The sequence below is a fragment of the Dipodomys ordii genome, unplaced genomic scaffold, assembly GCF_000151885.1.
Source record: "Dipodomys ordii isolate 6190 unplaced genomic scaffold, Dord_2.0 Scaffold165, whole genome shotgun sequence".
In the NCBI taxonomy this organism is placed as follows: Eukaryota; Metazoa; Chordata; class Mammalia; order Rodentia; family Heteromyidae; genus Dipodomys; species Dipodomys ordii.
The window spans coordinates 1819701-1842259 of record NW_012267381.1 but is presented as its reverse complement, the minus strand read 5'-3'; the positions used below and the strand labels follow the sequence as shown (position 1 = coordinate 1842259).

At 41.8% G+C, this 22559-nt stretch overlaps 1 protein-coding gene across 1 annotated transcript in view; it reads right to left on the bottom strand.

Annotated features, from left to right (window-relative positions):
• Window positions 1–21294, bottom strand: part of LOC105998548 (KAT8 regulatory NSL complex subunit 1-like) — a 42236-nt gene extending 20942 nt beyond the window's left edge. The window contains exon 1 of the mRNA XM_013033298.1: window positions 21158–21294. The gene's annotated coding sequence lies outside the window, so the exon portion shown is untranslated. The remainder of the gene's footprint in view (window positions 1–21157) is intronic.
• Between the last annotated feature and the right edge of the window lie 1265 nt (window positions 21295–22559).

The following is a 22559-nucleotide window of genomic DNA, read 5'->3' as shown; positions in this document are numbered from 1 at the left end:
GCCGCCGCCTCAGTCATGGCTCCTCGCCGCAGCCGCTGTCTCTGCGCCTCTTTCTGCGGAGGCCACTGCGCCCGGCCCCGCTGCCTTGGACCTGCGACCAGGGCACGCAACACTGCAGAGGACCGAGTGGGGCCCTCGCTCTGGCCGAGGTGAGGCTAACCTGAGGCGCTGACGCCGTCACATTCCCTCCGCGCTAGGGCTGGCGGGGCCGCGCGGCGCGGTGGAGCGAGAGGACGTGAGCGAGGTAATGTGTGCACTGTGTAGTAGTGAGGAGGCTAGGGCCGCGGCCACCACACTATCGCAGGGCCAGCCGTGCGCTGAGACCGCCAGGACGCTACCTGGCCAGTGAAGCGGTTTCTGCCACCCGCCCTTTGTCCTACAGACTACCACTGTACACTGCAGCGCGGCTGGGCACTAGCCCCAGCTCCGCAGCCGCCAGACCCCCCCAAAAAAAAAAATTAAAAAAGACACCATTGCGCAGGCGTGAATCAGGGCCGCGCCGGGCCAGCCCGGGCAGGGGCAGCCGGGAACCGGAGGGGAAGGGTTGGCCCACCCGCGCTGGGCCCGCTGGGAACTGTAGTTTTCTTTCAGAAGCACGCGTCTTGTTTTGGGTATCGTGGCTTGGCAGATCCACCAAAACAGGCAAAAGACATTACCTAGTGATCACTTACGCTTCAGGCTGCCATCAAATTAAAGTACACTGCTACACTAAAACTTTAACCGAAAATTCCACAGAAAAACTCATCTCAAAACAAAAAGGAAACTTCCCACTTGCCCTGAATTAGTGGCATCTTATTTCTCATGACCAGTTTGTGGGCATGAGATTTTATTCCTTCCCCAAAATAAATCTTATTACAACGGAACTTTTTCTAGACTTAAGAAACTCAGCAAGCCGGTGTCGGTAGTTCACGCCTGTAATCCTAGCTAATCAGGAGGCTGTGATCAAAGGATCGATGTTCAAAGCCAGCCCAGGCAGGAAACTCCGTGAGACTCTTATCTCCAATTAACCGCTCAGAAAACCGGAAGTGGCCCTGTGGCTCAAACAGAGCGCCCGCCTTGAGCTGAAGAGGTAAATTCAAGTCCCAGGACCTACTAAGCTAAAGTGAACGAATTATGAATTAAGTATTAGGACTTACCAAAATTAGTTTAAGTAACAAGAAAAACATACAAACAAATAATCAAATTCATAAGAAATGTGTTATGCTGTACTACCAGAAAGACACAAAATGTTCAATACTAGTTTGTGGTTTACCAGAAGCAATATCCGGTGTTGTTATGTGTCATTTCTGCTCTAATTAAAAAAAAAAAACCTGGGCTGGGAAGGTGGCTCAGTGGTAGAGCGCTTGTTTGCCTTGCATGCTTGAGGCCCTGGATTCGATTCCTCAGCACCACATAAGCAAAAAGCCGAAAGTGGCGCTGTGGCTCAAGGGGCTGAAGATTTGAGGGACAGCGCCCAAACCCTGAGTTCAGGCCCACGAATGAACCCAAAAAAAAACAAAAACAAAAAAACCCTGTAGTTAGAACTATTTTAGTTGCCCAAAAAGTTAGTAATTCACTAGTTCCTACAGCATCTACACCTATATTTCCCTGTTTCCATTTGTACTCTATAAAGTCACACTATGCACAGTCATCAAAAATAGGCAGCTTAGAGTCACAAGGTCAAATTACATGAAGAAGATAACTATGTATATATACATGCTTAGGTATTCATCCTAAAATATGCACAGTTTTGGCTTTTTAACTTATAAGCCTAAGGAATAATATCTAGTCAATTTTTAAGTATATACACACATCTCCACATAAATAGTAAATCTACAAAACACAGGCAAAGGAAGATGTTAACACAATTCAAGGACCAATAGATGGCAAGCCAGAGCCATAGTTGAGCATTCTGAAATCTAAACTAGCAAAGAAAAACAAATAAGGCAAAGCCTTTTGTAATGTACACTTAAGTATTATGTTCAAAAACATCCATCACAGGGCTGGGAAGGTGGCTCAGAGGTAGAGTGCTTGCTTTGCATGCATGAGGCCCTGGGTTCGATTCCTCAGCACCACATAAGCAAAAAGAAAAAAGCCAGAAGTGGCGCTGTGGCTCTAGTGGTAGAGCGCTTGCCTTGAGCTGAAGGACAGAGTTCAGGCCCCACCACCGGAACCAAAAAAAAAAAAACATCCATCACATGGGGGCTGGGAAGGTGTCTCAATGGTAGAGTGCTTGCCTTTCATGAGGCCCTGGGTTCGATTCCTCAGCACCAAATAAGCAGAAAAAGCTGGAAGTGGCGCTTTGGCTCAAGTGGTAGGGCTAGCTAGCCTTGAGCTGAAGAGCTGAGGGACAGTGCTCATGCCCAGAGTTCAGGCCCCATGACCGACCAAAAAAAAAAAAAAAATCCATCACAAAATTATCACTACTTCTCCAATCAACTATCAGATTTATCTAAGTCCTAAAAGACTGAAGGTAGCTCAAGTGGTAGAATACCTGTACAGCAAGCACAAGGCCCTCTCCTGAGTTCAAACCCCAGTACTGTCAAAGAAAGAAAAAGAAATTAAATAGTTCTCCAAATAACTATAGTTCAAAAACATATTTTCTAGTGAATTAGAAGGTGGAAAATGCTCATTTTAAAGTCAGGTACTTGAGAGAAGATTAAACTCCACTTTTCTCATTCTCTAAGACAAAAGTTCAGTTGTTTGTTATTTAAATCAGTCAACCTGTGTTTTACATTAACTAAAACCAGATGTCTTTCTGCTTAGACACTGAGTTTATAAATAAGTACATTCTCTAAAGAGAAATAGCTTTTCTTAAAATTTCTCTCAGAGCTCACACCTATAATACTCACACCTATAATGTAATCCTAGCTGTAATCCTAGCCTTTCAGGAGACTGAGATGTGAGAATCCAAATTTGAAGCCAGCCCAGGCCGACAAATCAGAAATTATTTTTTTTTTTTGTTGGTAGTGGTGGGGCCTGAACTCTGGGCCTGGGGACTGTCCTTTAGCTCTTCAGCTCAAGGCTAACGCTCTGCCACTTGGGGCACGGCGCCACTTCCAGCTTTTTCTGCTTATGTGGTGCTGAGGAATCGAACCCAGGGCCCCATTCATGAAAGGCAAGCACTCTACCACTGAGCCACCTTCCCAGCCCCCAGCTAAATATTTTAATAAAATTCTTCAGGAACTACATTAAATTTTAAAAAATACATTGTTTATTTAGGTAGATCTTAATTCTTTCTAAAGATTTGAATGTTAAGAGTTCAGAAGCTCGGTGCCAGTGGCTCACACCTATAATTCTAGCTACTCGGGAAGCCGAGAACTGAGGATTGCAGTTCAAGGCCAGCATGGGCAGGAAAAGCTGTGAGACTCTCCAATAAACCACCAGAAAACGGAAGTGGCATTGTGGCTCAAGTAATACAACACTGGCTTCAAGCTGAAGAGCTCAACATTCAAGCCCTGAGTTCAACCCCACAACACACACACACAAAGTTTAGCATACTTAAAATTCTTAAAGTATGTTCTTAAGTCAAAAACGTCCGTTAGAAGTGGGAAAGAGGGAACAGCTGATGCTATGCAAAACAAAAGAAATGTACATACCAAGCAATGTGGAAGAAATAACTATATCACAAAGCTCATAGAACTTATAAATGTTATAGACCGTGATAGACAATTTGCTCCAGGAAAGTTAGAATGTGTTTGTGACTTTAACTGAGCATCACTATCCCACAATACTGTGAAATTTGGGAAATTATGTAACCACTTAATCACAATAAAAAATTTGAAAAAAAAAAAGGGTCTGTTAGGATTGGAGATGTGTCTCAGGTGGTAGAATGCCAGGCAATGAGCAAGGGTAAGTATCAGATGGCAAATTCCAGTCTCAGACAAAACAAAACAAAACAAAATTTATAAAATGTAACAGGAATGCATTACAATACTGATTTCGCAAATGATGTAATCAATGTCACCTTACACCCAAGCATAAATACTACCACAGTATTTATCAAATTAAATGTCAGAATTTACCTGAAATTTACTAAGGACTGACTATTTGGCTTGTTTGCCAAATGAAAGAAACATGAAGTATGCAGAAAAACTTCAAAGCAGCTTTCTGCAGTCAGCTGTAGAGGGGCTAATAAAAGCTGATCAGAGTACAAAAAGCAAAACTTTTTTTTTAACCAGTTGGTTGGTAATTCCAAAATTTTGATGAAACGCATAAAATCTTTGCTCTATTGGCAGAGTAGACTAGGGACTTTGGAAGATGGCACACCATTCTTGAGGAAGGGATAGTCCCTTTAACCCACTAACTCTTGAATTTTTATATATGCAACAAAATATGCATTGATAGCAAAGGAAGTATCTGATGCCACTGAATAAACAGGGAAATGTGAAGTGCCAATTTAATCAAATGTTGTAGTAAAATTAGACATACTTTTGTCAAACACAAATATACAAAATTCTCAGTTTTTTCAGGACATTTTTATGGACATTTGCTACTGTGACCATAGGTTTAGATCACTTAGATACACACAAACCACTTTGTGCAAAGTAAATGTGTGGATGGTGAAACCTCCACATAAAAACATCTAACATATATATTATCATAGATATAGTATTAGCAAAGACACCATAAGTTATCAAGAATGTAACTGTAACCCAGGAAATGCTAAAAAGTCCCTGTCTTATCTCTGTCATTCATTTACTAAGAAAATCATATATAATTTTCTCAACAGAAATCTTTATTTTTAATTAAATGTACAGAAATTATAAAATCTAAGTCAGCATTTTCAACCATATTCTAAATTAATTTCCATAATCACATTTAGACATTTTTTTGTGGGGGTTAATACTGGAACTTGAACTCAGGGCCTGGGTGCTATTCCTGAGCTTCTATGCTCAAAGATCTACCACTTAAGCTACAGCTCCACATACGATTTTTTGATTTTTTGATGCTTAATTGGAGATAACAATCTCACAGACATCCTGTCCCCGATGGCTTTGAACTGTGATCCTTAGATCTCAGCCTCCTCTCAGCTAGGATTTTTAGGTATGAGCCACCAGCACTCAGCTAAACACTAATCTTTATTTAACAAAATGTGTCAATTGAACAAAATTGGAGATGGACTCTAGCAAAAATTTCTTCCTAGGCTAGGAAGAAACCATGATCCTGAAACTGTAACCAGATTTCAGCCTCTTGAATAGCTGGGATAATAAGCATAAGCCTCTGGCACCCAGCTAAATATTTTAATAAAATTCTTCAGGAACTAAATTAACAGATTAAAAAATCCCATTATTTAGGTAGATATACTTGAATGAATTAATTTCAACCAGCAGAGTAAAATAATAAAATAGCAATTTTTTGCGGTATAGGAATAAGAGGAGGAAAGCCAGGCATCCACAGACTAAGGCTAAGGTGGAAAGAGAGTTCCAGCCTGGGCCAATTAGCCATATCCTTTGGAGAAAGATACAGAGACAGGAAGAGAGAAGGAAAGCTTTTAGAAAAAAAAAAAGGGGGGGGGGCTGGGAAGGTGGCTCAGTGGTAGAGCACTTGCCTTGCATGCTGAAGGCCCTGGGTTCGATTCCCCAGCACCACATAAGAAAAAAGCCGGAAGTGGCACTGTGGCTCAAGTGGTAGAATGCTAGCCTTAAGCTGAAGAGCTGAGGGACAGCGCCCAGGCCCAGAATTCAGGCCCCACGACCGGACCCCCCCCCCAAAAAAAAAAAAAAAAGATCATCCTTTCTAATTGCCGGGCGCTGGTGGCTCACGCCTGTAATCCTAGCTACTCAGGAGGCTGAGATCTGAGGATCCCGGTTCAAAGCCAGCCCGGGCAGGAGAGACCGTGAGACTCCTATCTCCAATAAACCACCAGAAAACCGGAAGTGGTGCTGTAGCTCAAGTGGTAGAGCGCTCGCCTTGAGCTGAGGAACAGCGCCGGAGCCCAGAGTTCAAGCCCCACAACCGACCAAAAAAAAAAAAAAGAAGAATATTCAAATAATTCAGGGCCTTGACCTCTTGGCTTTTTTATTCCCAGCTTCACATTTTAACACTTAAGCCATATCTCTACATCAGGCTTTTTGTTGGTTAATTAGAGATAAGAATTTCATGGACTATCTTCAAACCATGATCACGTTAGATCAGCCTCCTTAGTAACTAGCTAGGATTCTTGTAGTTGTAGGGCCTGAACTCAAGAGTCCTTGAGCTCTTTTGCTCCAGGCTAATGCTCTACCATTTTGAACCACAGCTTCACTTCCAGTATTTGAGTGGTTAATTGGAGATAAACTCTCCCAGAGACTTTTCTGCCAGGCTGGCTTCGAACTGTGATCCTCAGATCTCACCCTCCTGAGTAGGCAGAATTATAGGCATGAGCCACTGGCACTCTGCTCAATTGACATTTTAAATGGATAGAAATTAGAACTGACAGTACATCAATTCACAAAATTTTGGCCTTTGTTTCTGATTCTATTCTTTTGGTCCCTTTCCTGAAGCTTGCCTAAAACCATCTCAGGGGGGCTGGGAAGGTGGCTCAGTGGTAGAGCGCTTGCCTTGCATGCCTGAGACCCTGGGTTCGATTCCTCAGCACCACATAAGAAAAAAGAAAAAAGCCTGAAGTGGTGCTTTGGCTCAAATGGTAGAGCGCTAGCTTTGAGCTGAAGAGCTGAGGGACAGCGCCCAGGCCCAGAGTTCAGGCCCCACAACTGGACCCCAAAAAAAAAATCTCAGGAAGTTAAAATTAGCTACTAATTAAGGTATAACTAAAATGAAGTAACAGAGCAAGTACTCCCAATGAAACTAAGAAAAGCAGTTACAGGAACAAAGTAGGTGATAGGGACTTAAAAGAGCTTAACTTGTAACCTCTACCTTCAATGTTTCAAGGTAAGCAAACGTCTAGAAAAAAGAAAAAAATTGTGACCTAATCCAATTGTATTTAGTTCTGCATACTAAGCTAAGGGCAATCTCAATTCGTTCAATAAGTCCATTATTACACTAATATCAAAACCCAACAAAAACAGCACAATAAAACTATATATACCAATATCTTCTAAGTCTCAAAAAATGAAATTAATGTAGGCACTTATAAAAATGATTACATATACTTTTGCTAATGTAATTTATCCCAAGTGGAGTTATGGCTCAAGTGGTAGAGTACCAGCTGTGAACAAAAAAGCTCAGAGACAGTGCCTAGGCCCTGGGTTCAAACCCCAGAGCCAGCAAAAGGGCTGGGAATGTGGTTTAGTGGTACAGTGTTTGCCTAGTATGCATGAAGCCCCCGGTTCAATTCCTTAGTACCACATAAACAGAAAAAGCCTGAAGTGGTGCTGTGGCTCAAGTGTAAGAGTGTTAGCCTTGAGCAAAAGAAGTCCAGGCCCTGAATTCAAGCCCCAGGACTGGCAAAAAGAAAAAAAGAAGAAGAAGCTGGGTGCCAATGGTCACCCCTGTAATTCCAGCTACTTAGGAGGCTGATCTGAGGATTGTAGTTCCTGGGCAAGAAAGTCTGTAAGACTCTTATCTCCAATTAGCCACCAGAAAACCAGAAGTGGCACTGTGGCTCAAGTGGTAGAGTGCTAGCCTTGAGCTGAAGAACTGAGGGACAGCGTCCAGGCCCAGAGTTCAAGCCCCACTACCAACAAAAAAAAAAAAAGAAAAAAGCTAGGCTAGGAGTGTGGCTCAAATGGTAGAACAACAACCAAGGAAGCATAAGGCCCTGAATTCAAACTCTAGTACCAGCAAAAACAACAAATCTTTATGCTTGAAACTGGGGGCGTGGTTCAAATGGTAAAGCCCTTGCCTAGAAAGCATAAGGCCCAGAGTTCAATCCCCAATAAGGGGGGAAAAAAATGCATGCTCTGACAACGGAATATTTCCATGCTATAAAATCAGGTTGTGGTCCCCTATTTCATATTACATACAAAGAGTTGTTAGGGGGGAGGATGGGAAGGGATGGGAAAGGGAAACAAAGGAGGAGGCTACAATGCTCGATAAGAAATGTACTCATTATCTTGCCTATGTAATTGTAACCCCTCTGTACAGTATTTTCACACACACACACACACACACACACACAAAAAAGAGTTGTTAGTAACTTTAAAATAGACCATAAAAAGGGACTAACTGGGCCCTGGTGGCTCATGCCCACAATTCTAATACTCAGAAACCTGAGATCTGACGATCTCAGTTCAAAGCTAGCCCAGGTAGGAAAGCCCTTAAGACACATCTCCAATTAACTCCCAGAAAAGCCAGAAATGGAACTGTGGCTCAAGACCTAAATATAAGAACTAAAACAATAAAATTCTTTCATTGCCTTTTTAAAGTACAGCACCAAAACATGAGAAACAAATGAAAATAGGTAAATTGAATTTCATCAACATTGAGTTTTTGTACAGTAAAGGACATCATCAAGATACTGAAATTACAACCAATAGAATGAGAGAAGATATTTGTAAATCTTATCTGGCAGTGGATTTTCATCCAGAATATATAAATAACTCTTAACAACCAGCAACAGAGAAATCCAATTTTAAAACAAGCAAAGAATATGAAAATGTATCTCCAAGGGAAATATACAGTGGCCAATAAACACATGAAAAGATCTCATCATTATTAGTTATCAGGAAAATTCAATTCTAAACAACGATTGTTGTACATGTAGCTCAGCAGTAGAGCACTTGCCTAGAAAGCATGAAGACCTGATTTCAATCCCCAGTACCACTATAGCAAGGAAAAGAAAGAGAGAGACAAAACCACAAAATATTACCTTGCACACTAGGATAAGATAAATAAAAAAACATGAGGCAGATTCCATATAAGCCAGAGGCTCACACCTGTAATCCTATCTACTTGAGAGGCTGAGATCTAGAGGACTAAGGTTCAAAGCCAGCACACAAAAAAAAAAAAGTTCACCGGATCCTGACCTTCAAGATAACAGGCAAAAATCTAGGCTTGGAGGCATGACTCAAGTGACAGAATGCCAAGCAAGCTGAACAGATTAACCTTGAGTTCAAACACTAGTTTTACCAAAAACAACAAAATATGATGAGCATGGTGGTACATGATAATACTAACACTCTGGAAGATAAAGCAGGAAGATGGGGGATAGAAGTGGATGTAGCTACAGAAGGGCAAAGTAAGGGATGTTTGCACTAATAGAAATGTTTTCTATCTTGATCACAATCATGTCAATGTCCTGGTTATGATAATGTACTATACTTTGCAAAATGTTACTTTGGAGGAAATTGAGTAAAGAGTATACACTACCTCTCTTCATTAAAAAAATAAATAAATAAAGCAGGAAGACTACCAGTTTAAGGTAATCTGGAATAATAGCAAGCTCCATAACTAAATAAATAAACAAATCCATGGCAATTACAAGTGTTGGTAAGAATATGGAGACACTAGAACCTTCAGACAAAATGGCACACATACATGATGATCCAGTTACTTTGTGTAGTTTTTTTGGGGGGGTCCAGTCGTGGGCCTGAACTCTGGGCCTGGGTGCTGTCCCTCAGCTCTTCAGCTCAAGGCTAGCGCTCTACCACTTGAACTACAACGCCACTTCCAGCTTTTTTCTTTTTGCTTATGTGGTGCTGAGGAATCGAACTCAGGGCCTTAAGCATGCAAGGCAAGCGCTCTACCACTAAATCACCTTCCCAGCCCACACTTTGTGTAGTTTAGTGGTTCCTCAAAAAATTAAACAGAAGGACTAGGAATACCAACCAAATACCCCAATACCAACCAAAAAAAAAAAAAATTAAACATAAATTGGGCACCATTGGCTCACGCCTGTAATCGTAGCTACTCAGGAAGTTGAGATCTGAGGATCACAGTTCAAAGCCAGCCCAGGCAGGAAAGTCCATGAGACTCTTAGCTCCCACAAAACCGGAAGTGGTACTGTGGCTCAAGTGGTAGAATACTCGCCTTGAGCTGAAGAGCTGAGGGCCAGCGCCCAAAACCCAGAGTTCAAGCCCCATGGCTGACAAAAAAAAAAATTTAAAAGAAAAGGTTATATATGGTGGTTCATGCCTATAAATTATGTCAGAGATCAGGAAGATCAAAGTTCAAGACAGCCTAGACAAAAAGTTAGCAAGATTCCCTTTCAACCAATAAAACTGGGTGTGGTAGGGCATACCCATCTACCATCTATGATGGAGATATAAATAAGGAGACTGCAGTCCTGGCCAACCTGGGAAAAAAACACAAGTCCCTATTCGAAAAATTAATCAAAGAGAAAAGAAAAATTTAGCTGGTAGTTGTAAATACACAAGAAGCTGAGATTTGAGGCTTGAAAATTCTAAGCCAGCCTGGGCAGAAGAAAGTCTGTCAAATTTTTAGCCAAGCACCAGTGACTCCCACCTGTAATCCTAGCTACTCAGAAGGCTGAGATTTGATAATCCCAGTTCAAAGCCAGCCCAAGCAGGGAAGTCCATCAGACTCTTATCTCCAATAAACAACAGCAAGAAAACTGGAAGTGGCCCTGTGGCTTAAGTGCTCAACCACTTAAGCCAGGTGAAGAGCCGAGGGACAGCACCCAGGCCCAGAGTTCAAGCCCCATGACAGAAAAAAAAAAAAAATCTCCCATTAAGAGTTAAAAAGTGAGCCAGGCGCTGGTGGCTCATGCCTGTAATCCTAGCTACTCAGGAAGCTGAGATCTGAGGATCGCAATTCAAAGCCAGCCCGGGCAGGAGAGACCATGAGACTCCTATCTCCAATAAATCACCAGAAAACCAGAAGTGGCACTGTAGCTCAAGTGGTAGAGCGCTGAAGAGCTGAAGAACTGAGGGACAGCACCCAGGCCCAGAGTTCAAGCCCCATGACCGGCCAAAAAAAAAAAAAAAAGAGTTAAAAAGTGTAACTGTAGCACCAGTGGTAGAGTACTAGCCTTGAACAAAAAACTCAGGAATAGCACCCAGGCCCTGAGTTCAAGCCCCAAAACTGTCACTAAATGAAAGAAACAGACAGCATTTTAATTAGCTTAAGTAAAATTTCTTTTAACTCAAAATCTTGATGATTCAGAAACTTGTATAGTAACAGCAATAATAAGTTGGATAGTAATTATAAAGTGGGGCTCAACAATCCATGTGTTTAGCCATACAAAACTTCTTTGGGAGGGAAATAATATAAATTTTAAATAATTCTTCCTCCAAACTTTGAGAGCCTACTAAGACACAGTAGGCATAATAGAATTTGGATGTAAATTATAATAAAAAATCAGACTCAGTATTAATAGATTAAAACACATTTATCAGTGGGGAACAAGTTGAAATTAATATTACATGGTCATCCAAATTTTGAAAAATATACACACAAACACACCCATGCACACCAATATATAGCCTTTAGTTACATAAACTTAAAATTTGATTTAAAAATTAAATGTACAATATAAAGCATAAAGATGGACTTCAAAATGCTTTACTTGAAAGTAAAAGGTCAAAAAAGTCATGGCTGGGTGCTGATGGCTCACACCTGTAATCCCAGCTACTAAGAAAGCTGAGATCTCAGGATTATGGTTTGAAGACTCTTATCTCCAATAAACTACTCAGAAAAAGTGCAAGTGGTGCTGTGGCTAAAGTGGTACAGTGCTTGCCCAGAGCCCAAAGAGGCTCAGGGACAGCACCTAAGCCCTGAGTTCAAGCCCCAGAACCGGCAAAAATTAAAAATAAGTCAGATGCTGCACCAAAAATTTAGGTTGCTAAGTAGCACCATCTTCATGGTAAAAGGATGGAGAAAAAGAACTTTTCTCAAAGTACGGAAACAACACAAATGAGAAAAAGTAGTGAAAGCTTATAAACGATAGCAATACAGGAGCATTATGACATATGGAGGCAAGACAAAATTTCACAGGAAAATGCAAATCTACAAAGAGATAGTTTAAATATATATACAAGACACCATCTGGGCACCAGTGATTTACATCTGTAATCCTCGCTACTCAGAAGGTTGAAATCTGAGGATCTTGGTTGGAAGCCAGCTCTGGCAGCTCTTATCTCCAATTAACTACCAAAAAGATAGAAGTAGAGCTTTCGCTCAAGTGGTAGAGTGCTAGCCTAAAAGGGACTGGGAAGGTAGCTCAATGGTAGACTGCTTGCCTTGTATGCATGAGGCCCTGGGTTCAATTCCTCAGCACCACATAAGCAGAAAAAGCTGGGCATGGCGCTGTGGCACAAGTGGTAGAGCGCTAGCCTTGAGCTGAAGAGCTGAGGGACAGCGCCCAGGCCCAGAGTTCAGGCCCCACGACCGGACCCAAAGAAAAAATAATAATAATAATTTAAAGAAACAGAGTGCTTAAATTTACATAGAAATCCATTCTGGAGTCCTATAGAGAAATAAATAATTTCCGAGGTGAAGCTCTAAGTTTCTGAGGCTTTTTTTTTTTTAAGTTTTAGGGTTAACAGAACAATGCCTCACCTTAAAATATCCTTGATAGTCATTTAGACAAAACAATTGGCTGATAAGACTCAACAAAGCTTCTTCTAGTTACCATGACACTGGATTGTCCGCAAACTGGTTCTTTTTCCAAAAAAAAAAATATATAAGTTGTTGTTATATAGTTCTTTCCATTCATTTTGTCTATGTATGTATGTTTATATGTATGTATGTATGTGAAACATACATATATGTCTGTATTTTTTTTTTTGGTCAGTCACGGGGCCTGAACTGTGGGCCTAGGCACTGTCCCGGAGCTCTTCAGCTCAAGGCTAGCACTCTACCACTTGAGCCACAGCGCCACTTCCGGCTTTTTCTGCTTATATCGTGCTGAGAAATCAAACCCAGGGCCTTGTGCATGCAAAGCAAGCACTCTACCACTGAGCTACCATCCCAGCCCTCTTTATCTTTTATTTAAACCTCTTTTTATTTTTCATATTATATATTTAGTCATATTATTGTATAGCCCTTTATTTCTTATATAGTATTTCTTTTTATGGGGGGGAGGGGTCCAGTCGTGGGGCCTGAACTCTGGGGCTTGGGCGCTGTCCCTCAGCTCTTCAGCTCAAGGCTAGCACTCTACCACTTGAGTCACAGCGCCACTTCTGGCTTTTTTCCTTTTTGCTTATGTGGTGCTAAGGAATTGAACCCAGGGCTCATGCATGCAAGGCAAGCGCTCTACCACTGAGCCACCTTCCCAGCCCCATATAGTATTTCTTATATAGCCCTGTATTCTGGATTTTTCATTTATCATTTATCCAATGTAAGACATTAAAAATTTCTCAAAAATACTATTTTGCCAGGCGCTGGTGGTTCATGCCTGTAATTCTAGTTACTCAGGAGGCTGAGATCTGAGGATTGCAGTTCAAAGCCAGCCTGGGCAGGAAAGTCCGTGAGACTCTTATCTCCAATAAACCACCAGAAAACCAGAAATGATGCTATTGCTCAAGTGGTAGAGTGCTTGCCTTGAGCTGAAGAGCTGAGGGACAGCGCCCAGGCCCAGAGTTCAAGCCCCACAACTGACAAATGTGTGTGTGTGTGTGTGTGAGAGAGAGAGAGCGAGCGAGAGACCAAAGTGGTTTACACCTGTAATCCTAGTTATTCAGGAGGCTGCAATATGAATTCAAAGCCAGGCAGGGAAGAAAAAGTCCATGAGACTCTTATCTCCAATAAACTACAGTACTCAGAAAAAGTGAGAAGTGGCACTGTGGCTCAAGTGGTAAAGCTCTCGCCTTGAGCCCAAGCCCAGAGTTCTAGCCCCAGGACCAGCAAAAAGCAAAATAGGACATTTTGAGGCTTGTTGATATATGCTACCAAATTATCTTCCAGAACAAACCAACCAATGCATACCTCCACTAGCAGTTTGAGACTTTTCTCTTACCGCTTTCACAGCAAAGTTCATTTGCAAATTCCACAGGTTAAAAAATTTTTTAAGGTTGGGAATGTGGTTTAGTGGTACAGTGCTTGCCTAAGATGCACGAAGTCCTGGGTTCAATTCCTCAGAACCACATAAACAGAAAAGGCTGGAAATGGTACTGTGGTTCAAGTGGTAGAGTGCTAGCCTTGAGCAAAAGAAGCTCAGGGACAGTGTCCAGGCCCTGAGTTCAAGCCCCAGGACTGGCAAAAAAAAAAAAAATTAAGCTGGGTGTCAGTGGCTCACGCCTATAATCCTAGCTGAGATCTAAGGATTGCAGTTCAAAGCCAGCCTGGACAGGAAAGTCCATGAGACTTTTATCTCCAGTAAACCACCAGAAAACTGGAAGTGGCGCTGTGACTCAAGGGCAGGGTGCTAGCCTGGAGCTGAAGAGCTGCAGCGCCTAGGCCCGGGGTTGAAGCCCCATGGCTGACAAAAAATAAAAACTAAAAAAATTGAATACTGTCATTTAATCTACATTCCTTTAATTATTGAAATAAAAATGCTTCTTTGCTTCTTGGTCATTTATATATCTTCTTGTGAACTTTGACTACTTTACCAGTAAAGCTTTCCTTCTTGGTTGACAGTTTTCAAAGCTAGTTGAGATGAAGTCACTTAGCATCAGTAACTTTAGCTCCCCCTGCTGGCCAAAAATTTCTTATAATGCTCAAGGGCCCCATGTAAGAATAAACTGTTGGCTCAAATTTATAAGTTTATTCATCTGCTCCAAGCACAAGTGTATGTTAATTTGTTTCTTTGTTTTTGTTTTTGCTGACTGTACTAGGGCTTAAACTCAGGGCCTAGACACTGTCCCTGAGCTTCCTGCCACTTAAACTCAGAGCTCATTTCTAGCTTTTTGGTGGATAGTTAATTAGACAGAAGAATCTCATGGACTTTCCTGCTCGAGCTGGCTTCAAGCCATAATTCTCAGCTCTTAGCCTCCTAAGTAGCTAGCATTATTACAAGGCATGAGCCATCAGTACCCAGCAACAAACATAATTTATACATTTATACATACCAATACAAGAGGAAATTTCAGCAGTGCACTGGTGGCTCATGCCTGTAATTCTATCTACTCAGGAGGCTGAGATTTGAGAATCAAAGTCTGTGAGACTCTTGTCTCCAATTAATCACCAGAAAACCAGAAAAGGAGCTGTGGCTCAATGTGGAAGAGTACTAGCCTTGAGCAAAAAGAGCTCAGACAGCACCCAAACCCCTGACTTTAAGCTCCACAACCAACAAGGGGGGCAAGGGAGTGGGGGGAAGTGCAGCGGGAAGAATTTCATGCCAGGTGCCAGAATTAAAGAGAATTTAAAAGCATAAATCAGAGCTGGGAATGTGGCTTAGTGGTAAAGTGCTTTCCTGGCATGCATGAAGCCCTGGGTTCAATTCCTCAGTACTACATAAACAGAAAAAGCCAGAAATGGTGTTGTGACTCAAGTGCTAGAGTGCTAGCCTTGAGCAAAAGAAGCTCAGAGACAGTGCCCAAGCCCTGAGTTCAAGCCCCAGGACCGGCAAATAAATAAAAAATAAAAACATAAATTACAAATTAATTCTTAAAGAGAATTATAATTTCTTCAAATCAAGTATCTGAATATATTCTCTGGGCCTCCAGACCTTCACAAACCTTTACTATGGCTACTCCCTTTGTCCTCAGGAGAAAACCATTCCTATACTTGACTTACCTCCCCAAGCCTACCTGCACTACTGATGTTTTGCCTTAGACTGCTCAGTATTCTCTGGCCTAGTCTAATGATACTTCCTCCAGTCCAATCTTAAGTTATCTAATACCAGTGAACCTTTCATATTAGAATGAGATGAGATAAATTCGGGGACTAGTTTCTGATGGCAACAGGCATATGCCATATGTATCTACTGCAGTTTCAAACCACTCAAAAAATTGATGAAAATATTGTAGCCTTTTTATGAATAAAACATAGACAAAACCACATCAATTTAAACTAGACTGCCAAAGCATGTCATTTTTTGTGTGTTTTAACCATAGAAAAGTCTCTCCAGTTATCACCAAAAATCTACTTACTCTTATTTAGCAAATAATTTGTACAAGTTTAGTTTCTGGGTAACCCAACCTACCATAGAAAGAAAGTATGAAAGTAGAAGAGGGAGGCTGGGAAGGTGGCTCAGTGGTAGAGTGCTTGCCTTGCATGCATGAGGCCCTGGGTTCAATTCCTCAGCACCACATAAGCAGAAAAAGCCAGAAGTGGCACTGTGGCTCAAGTGCTAGAGCACTACCCGTGAGCTGAAGAGCTGAGGGACAGCGCCCAGGCACAGAGTTCAAGCCTCACAACCAACCAAAAAAGAAAGAAAGAAAGTAGAAGAGGAAGGTTTGCTGGAATTTGGTACAAAGATTAAGAGATCATCAAGTAGGTAACAAGAAAAAAAAATACTAAAAACTCAAGTCTAATAACAGGTGTTTACTAGGCTATTGGTTGTTTTACAAGATAAATTGTGTCCTCCAAAAAAGATATATAATTTTTCAGTTTCTCAGAATGTGATCTTATTTGAAAATAAAATCTTTACCGAGGTCATAAAGTAAAAATGAGATCATGCAGACTAGGTTCTGGTGGGTACTCAGGAGGCTGAGATCTAAGCACAGCTCTATGCTAGCTCTGGCAAAAAGAAAACAAAACACCAGTAAAGAGCTACAAGTGGAGGTGTAGCTTAAATAGAAAGCTGGAAAGAAAAGAGAAAGAAAAAAGCTAGGAGCTGATGGTTCACACCTGTAATCCTAGCTACTCAGGAGGCTGAGATTTGAGGATCAAAGTTCAAAGCCAGCCAGGCAGGAAAGGCCATGAGACTCTTATCTCCAATAAACTTATTCAGAAAAAGCTTGCAGTGGCACTCTGGCTTAAGTGGTATAGCACTAGTATTAAGCACAAAGAGGCTCAGGGATAGTACCCAAGTTCTGAGTTTAAGTCCCAGGACTGGGGGAAAAAAAAGAAGGTAGTCAGCCCTAGTGGTTCATGCCTATAATCCTAGCTACTCAGGAGGATTCATGACTTAAAACCAACCCAAGCAGCAAAGTCTGTGAGACACTTGTTCCATTAGCCACCAAAAAACCAGAAGTGGAGCTGTAGCTCAAAGTGGTAAAGCACTAGCCTTGAACAGAAAAGGACAGGAACAGCGCCCAGGCCCTGAGTTCAGGACACATGACCAACAAAAAAACAAAAAGTAGAACATAAAGTCCTCAATTCAAGCACCAGGACTGCCTCCTCTCCCCCACCCAAAAAAAGAGCCAGGCACCAGTGGTTCATGCCTGTAGTCCTAGCTACTTAGAAGGCTGAGATCTGAGGATCTCAATTTAAAGCCAGCCTGCATAAGGTTATCTCCAACTAATCATCAAAAAGCCAGAAATAAATCTGTAGCTTAAGTGGTAGAGTGCTGGCCTTGAGTAAAAAAGCCCACCCACAGACAGAGTTCAAGACCCAATACCAGCCCCCCCCCAAAAAAAAAGTCCTGAGGATGCACCCTACTTCAGTACTGGTGATTCACACCTATAATCCTAGCTACTTGAGAGGCTGAGATCTGATGTTGGCAGTTTGAAGCCAGCTGGGGCAGTAAAGTCCATGACACTCCTCCAATAAACTACTCAGAAAAAGCCAGAAGTGGTGCTGTGGCTCAAGTGGTAGATCATTAGTCTTGAGCAAAAGCAGCTTAGGGACAGTGCCTAAGCTGGGAGTTCAAGCTCCAGGAGCAGCCAAAAAAAAAAAAGAAAATTCTAGACAAAGACACATGAGGACTTAATTTTAAGTAAAGTTGGAGTTATAATAACACAAGCCAAGAATCTTCCATAAGCTGGAAGAGAGAGGCCTAACCATCTTCCTAGGAAGCATGCCTTTGTCCTTAGATTTCTTTTTTTTCTTTTTTTTTTTTGTCGGCCATGGGGCTTGAACTCTGGGCCTGGGTGCTGTCCCTGAGCTCTTCAGTTCAAGATATGTGTGATCTACCACTTGAGCCACAGCACCACTTCTGGTTTTCTGGTGGTTAATTGGAGATAAGAGTCTCACAGACTTTTCTGCCCCAGCTGATCTGAGATCGTCAGATCTCAGCCTCCTGAGTAGCTAGGATTACAGGCGTGAGTCATCAGCACCCAGCTGTCCTTAGACTTCTAACATTCACAATATTATAGGTAATATATTTCTATTCATAAAGTCACAGGCTTAGCAAACAAATGTCATAAAGAAAATTGGCAGTTGATAGTTATTGAGCTATTCTAAATATTTTGCACAGTAAACTCACTCTGTATAAATCCCTCCCCATATAAAGCCTTGAACTGCAAGGTGAGTACTAGCAATATAAACTATAAATTTGCAATTCAAAATCCTGAGAGCCAGAAGCTTATGGCTCATGCCTGTAATCCTAGGTACTCAGAAGGTTGAGATCTAAAGACCACAGTTCAAAGCCAACCTGGGCAGGAAAGTCCCTGAGATTCTTATCTAATTAATCTCCAGAAAACCAGAAGTGGCCCGGTAGCTCAAAATGGCAGAGTCCTATCCTTGAGCACAAAAGCTCAGGGACAGTGCCCAGGCCTGAGTTCAAGCCCCATGACTGCCAAAAAAAATAAGTTAAGGGAGAGTGTCCTGGCCCTGAGTTCCAGCCTCCTCAATACTGGCACAAGTTAAACAAACAAACAAGGAAATAAATAAATAAAATTTTGGCAGGCATCTGTAACATCAGCACCCAAGGCAGAAAGATTGAGGGTTCAAGGCCAGTCTGTGCTACAGAATGAGACACTATATCAAAAAGGTTTTGACTTACAAGATATTTTCCACTGATCAAAGGATTGGTTAGGAACACAAAATTAAGGAAGCCTTACAACTACATTCCCAAGTAGTTAACAGGTAATAAATCACATTGACAAATGTATTCCTGCCATGCCAGAGGCCTTTCCTACATCAGGAGTTATTTACTGATTTATTAAATGTCAAGTTCACTGAGATTTAGAAGTAAAACCTTAAACAGCATAGGTATCTGAAAAAGCAGGCTTCTTTATACTTCATACCTTTAATTAAAAACAAGGAAACTAACATGAAATCTGATAAGTTGATACCAATCCTGGTGAAAGCTTCCTAGGAAGCACTCAGTACTTGTTAAGAAGTGGAAACACAGCCAGGCGCCGGTGGCTTACACCTATGATCCTAGCTACTCAGAAGGCTGAGATCTGAGGATCACGGTTCAAAGCCAGCCTGGGCAAGAAAGTCCGTGAGACTTTTATCTCCAATAAACCACCAGAAAACCAAAACTAGAGCTGTGGCTCAAGCAGTTGAGTACACGTCTTGAGCTGAAGAGTGCAGAGACAGTGCCCACGCCCAGAGTTCAAGCCCCACAGCCAGCATATAAATAAATAAATAAAGTGGAAACACTATTAAACAAGGTCCTCCAATTCCTAGGGGCTCAGGACTTCTGGCTATGTTCCCCCACTCAATCCCTCTAACTCTATAGGGAGAAACTGTGGAAAAACTGTGTCACTTTGACTTCCTTTATACTAAATAAGTGCCAATTATCCAACAATAGAATCTGGTACATAAATGAGAGTAAGAACTCAGTCTACAAGATTTTCCACAAGTCCAAATATTTAGATTGCACACACTACATTATTCTGATTTATCCACTGCATTCATCTGGAAGTTCACAGAGCGGATTACAATAAAACAATCTTAACTATATTAGCATCTAACTCTGAAGAAAGTGAAAGAGAATGGTTTCCACTGCTACCTTTCTTTCTTCATCCTTCCTCCTGCTTCCTCGCTACACTTAAGTTTTGCCCTCTGCTTAGTCTTAATAAAATTCTTTTTTTTTTTTTGGGGGGGGGAGTCCGGTCGTGGGGCCTGAACTCTGGGCCTGGGCGCTGTCCCTCAGCTCTTCAGCTCAAGGCTAGAGCTCTACCACTTGAGCCACAGCGCCACTTCCGGCTTTTTTCTTTTTGCTTATGTGGTGCTGAGGAATCGAACCCAGGGCCTCAGGCATGCAAGGCAAGCGCTCTACCACTGAGCCACCTTCCCAGCCCCTTAATAAAATTCTTTAGCCAAGAGAGTTGTTTAGTATACCAGAAAGAGCTGTAAGATTGTCATGTTTTGAATAAAGAGAGAAAATGTAGAAAGAAAGAGAGAAAAAGGGAGAAATAATGAAAAAAGAGGGAAAAAGAGAAAGAGGAAGGGAGAGAAGGAAAGAAAAGGAGAAAAAGAAAAGAAAGAAAAAGAGGAAAGAAAGAGAGAGGAAAGAAGAGAGAAAAGAAAGGAAGAAAAAGAAAGAGAAAGAAAGGAAAGAAGGAAGGAAGGAGGGAGGGAAGGAGGAAGGGAGGAAGAAAAGAAGGGAGGAAGGGAAGAAGAGAAGGAGCAAGCTATAAGAGATGGAAAGCCAGGCACCAGTGGCTCATGCCTGTAATCCTAGAGGCTGAGATCTGAGGATAGCAATTCAAAGCCAGCCCCAGCAGGAAAGGCAGTGAGACTTTTATCTCCAATTAACTACCAGAAAACCTGAAGTGGCAAAAAGCACTAGCCTTGAGTTGAAGAGCTCAGGGAAAGTACCCAGGCCCAGAGTTCAAGCCCCACGACTGACAGACCAAAAAAAGAGAGAGAGAGAGAGAGAGAGATGGAAGAACCATGACTTCATTGGGAGCTTTTTTCATCTTAAATACAGCCTGTCCACTTGCCCAAATGAGATTTATCCTGTGAGACAAAAGTTGGCTCAAATGCTACCTGTTGAAAGAAAGTGAAAAATCGCATGCAATGACCTAGTGAGCAGCAGGACTCTCCAATGTAAAGCAGCAGTTTTAATATGTTCTAAAAAGTATATGAAGTTTCAGCGTAAACAAATGGTTAATGACACATCTTTGTAACACATGAATCAGCTACTGATTTGCAAGAATAGGACACACCCTAGCACCTATGACTCTCAAGGACCTGTTTGAAAGTAGACCTGGAAGTCTAAACTGCCAACCCATCCTATCAGGATTGGAAAAATACTTTTATAAATATACAGGCTGTTCTAACTTAAAAAGATAAATTCATCATTAGAATGAAAGTTAAGTTGCAAATGTCATTAACATTTTAACACTAATAAACAAATTAATATAAATTCCAGAAAATTACTATAGTAGTTTTTGAGGGAAGAGAATTGTAAGGAGACTGAAGAACAGTAAATCAAAAAATATTCTCCATTCTAATATATATATATATATATATATATACACACACATATATATTGTTTGCATTTCATATATGAATATATATTAGAGTGGAATATATATGTATATAGATACATATACACATACATATAATATATATATATATATCATAGTGAACAAAAATTAATCCATCTTACCTTAAGGGGCATCCAAATAGCATTCATAGTGTCAGGAATAGTTCAGACAACACTCAAAAATGAGCAAGAGAGTCTTAGTAAATCACTCAGTCACCAAGTATGAGAAAAATGTTTTGTTTCAAAAGGTATCTTGAGAGGACCTGAAAGAGAAGAACTTTCCTTCAGACTAAAATAATAATAATAATAATATGCAAACAGTTGAAGCCTTCTGGGAAGAGATTTGAAGCTTTAATCACCTCACCATCCTAAAAAGTGTACAAAAAATATACGCATATATGCGTGTGTCCATATATAGCGGAAGAAACATTTTACACAAAAACAACAAATACATTAAATATATAAAATCACTTATCAAAAAAACACAAAAAACCAAAAAGACCAGAATCTCATTACAGGAAAAAAAAATTATCCAGGGTACTTCTTAAACACTGTCGAAAAGTGATTTTAACTAATCATCCAAAAATCTTCGCTTGCCACATTTTAGTTAGTAAATTAAAAACCTGATGATTCCAACTGTCCTGTTTTAACTTTCAGAGCCAATTTTACATGAAAAAAATAAATTTTGTGTTAAGTACTAGAAGCAAATAAAAGACCCTTCTTTCCCAAAGAAGCCGCCCAACCAAGGGGTGCTAAGTTTCCTACGGAGGCAGAAGGATGAACCAAACCACCTCTTTCTGGGATCTCTCTTCAAGACCTAGGCCTGAATGAAACTCCAGCTTAAACAGTTACTGGCTTGGCTTAAAATGGAGGCTTGCCCGAATAGGGACAGAAATAACAGCACTCACCTCTTTAAAAATAAATTTCCAAAAGGAAAATAATAATAATCATCATCAAAAATAAAGTACCCTCGTCGTCGTCGTCGTCGCTGCGTGCGTGTACGCGTGTTTAAAGTAAAACAACAAAACCCTCCGGAGTGGATTTGTTCTTGCTCTATGCGTTTCTCACTCCGGCTACGGAGACTTGGCATCACTTTCCTCACCGCTCATCAGACTTGGGGGGGGGGGGCGGGGAGGAGTTTGACTCTTGACCCCAAGTCTCAGGTGGGTTGGAACCCCCGCTCCCGTCTTACACACATCCACCCCCCCCAACCCCCACGCCGCGCGCTGGGATCCCCACCTCCAAAGACCGGGGGAGAGGAGAGGAGAAAGGGGAAGAGGGAGCCCGAGTAATCACCCCTCCCCCTCGGCCTTGGACCCTAGCCCCAAACCCAACAGCCCCCACCCTCTTGCGGCGGGGCGACTCCTCCGGCCCCATCCTCCTCGCGGAGGGGGGGGGATAGGTGGGGAGGGGTCTCCTCAGGACGCCCGCGGCCGCGGCCCGGCTCTCCTCAGGAGGGGGCGGCCAGCGGGATGCGGCTTCCCTTGCCCTCGGCGTCGGTCCGTCCCACCTCGGCTCGGCCTGG